The sequence below is a fragment of the Austrofundulus limnaeus genome, unplaced genomic scaffold, assembly GCF_001266775.1.
Source record: "Austrofundulus limnaeus strain Quisiro unplaced genomic scaffold, Austrofundulus_limnaeus-1.0 Scaffold252, whole genome shotgun sequence".
Classification (NCBI taxonomy): domain Eukaryota; kingdom Metazoa; phylum Chordata; class Actinopteri; order Cyprinodontiformes; family Rivulidae; genus Austrofundulus; species Austrofundulus limnaeus.
This window is the reverse complement of record NW_013952654.1, coordinates 521557-523183: the sequence shown is the minus strand read 5'-3', so window position 1 is coordinate 523183 and position 1627 is coordinate 521557. Positions and strand designations below refer to the sequence as shown.

Below are 1627 nucleotides of genomic sequence, written 5' to 3'. Positions count from 1 at the left end.
CTACCTCTTGAGGTAGAGGCTATTGTTTAGTGTTGGGTGACCATATTGTAAATTGTAAACTATTGTCAAATTTAGTCTAATAATTGAAAACATGGATGAAATAAGAAATATGAAACAAATAAAATACATACAAAGCAGAACACAGCTAAATGTATCAAAAGCATGTCTCTGTAATATTAGAATTTTAAGAGACAACAAATTTTGGTTTTTCATTTTTTCCCAGTAAGAGGTTTTTATTTAATAGAATTTTTGGACAAAAAATAGCAATATATCACCTTGTTTACAGTATCGCAATATATCGGGATATATCGTATCGTGACCCCTCTGTCATGATATGTATCGTATCGCCAAATTCTTGCCAGTACACAGCCCTAATGACTTTAAAAGCATTTCTTACTTAATGGAAACACCGCAGTTGTGAAACTGTTTTTCGACATTAACAGAATATTGACAAAGTTTTGAGCACAWTTGCAATGGAAACACACCAATTGAAGCTTCTGAAGTTTGGACTTTATAAATGTAACTAAACAAGCCCACACAGGTTTGCGCACGCACGCACGCACGCACACACACACACACGGCCAATTTGTTCAGAACTGGTGCCTTGTGAGCACACATCCATCTCAATGACACGTTTTCTCCAGAGGAGTGGGGAGGAGAATAAAACGGGCTGTAAAGTGTGACAGAGAGGAGACAAAAGGAGACAAAGAGAACGGAGAGCGAGCTGTCAGAGGGAGAAACTGAAGCAGCCCAGAATATGAAGGTTAATTAAAAGCTCAGATCATTAAGCTCACAGTTACACCAACTAAAAGTCTTCAATGTGCAAACTGTCATGTTGTCATTAGCTGCTGAATGAGGTGAAGATCACGTGGGTTTAACCTCCGCACAGCACCTGGATGTCTTACAGGCTACTTCCTCATGTGACTGTAAATTATACAGTGTGTATTTATAACGAGGGCTTAGAAATCAAATGGTGGRAATTGTAGGGCCACAGAGAAAAAAAAACCTGAGTTCTGAATTTATTCTCAGAATTCTGAGGAAAAGAAAGAATTCAAGCATTTCCTAATTCTGAGCAAAAAATCTGAATAATAAGAAAAATGTCAGAATTCAGATTTTTTGAAATTTTGATAGAAAAAAGACAGCTCTGAGAAAAAAGTCAAAATTCTGAGGAAAAAAAATGTCACAATTCTGACTTTTTCTAATGCTGAGGGAAAAAGCCAGACATCTGAGATTAAAATCAGAATTCTGAGGGAAAAAAATGTAAATTCTAAAACAAAATAAGTCAGAATTCTGATTTTTCTAATTCTGATAAAAATGTCAAAATTCTGACTTTTCTAATTTGGTAAAAAATAAAAGCCAGACATCTGAGATTAAAGTCAGAATTCTGAAAAAAAGTTCAGAATTATGAGAAAAATGTCAGAATTTTGACCAAAAACAGATTTTTTTTACTTTTTCTAATTCTAAGGAAAAAAGTCAGAACTCAGCTGTATATATATATAATGTAGCGGGTAAAATAAGTATTGAACACGTCACCATTTTTCTCAGTAAATATATTACTAGAGGTGCTAATGACATGAAATTTTCACCAGATGTTGAAAACATCTGACATACACACATGAAAACCAGA

At 34.5% G+C, this 1627-nt stretch overlaps 1 protein-coding gene across 1 annotated transcript in view; it reads right to left on the bottom strand.

Moving 5' to 3' along the window:
* Positions 1-1627, bottom strand: part of LOC106526006 (carboxyl-terminal PDZ ligand of neuronal nitric oxide synthase protein) — a gene marked incomplete in the record, with an annotated part of 267121 nt that overhangs the window by 162386 nt on the left and 103108 nt on the right.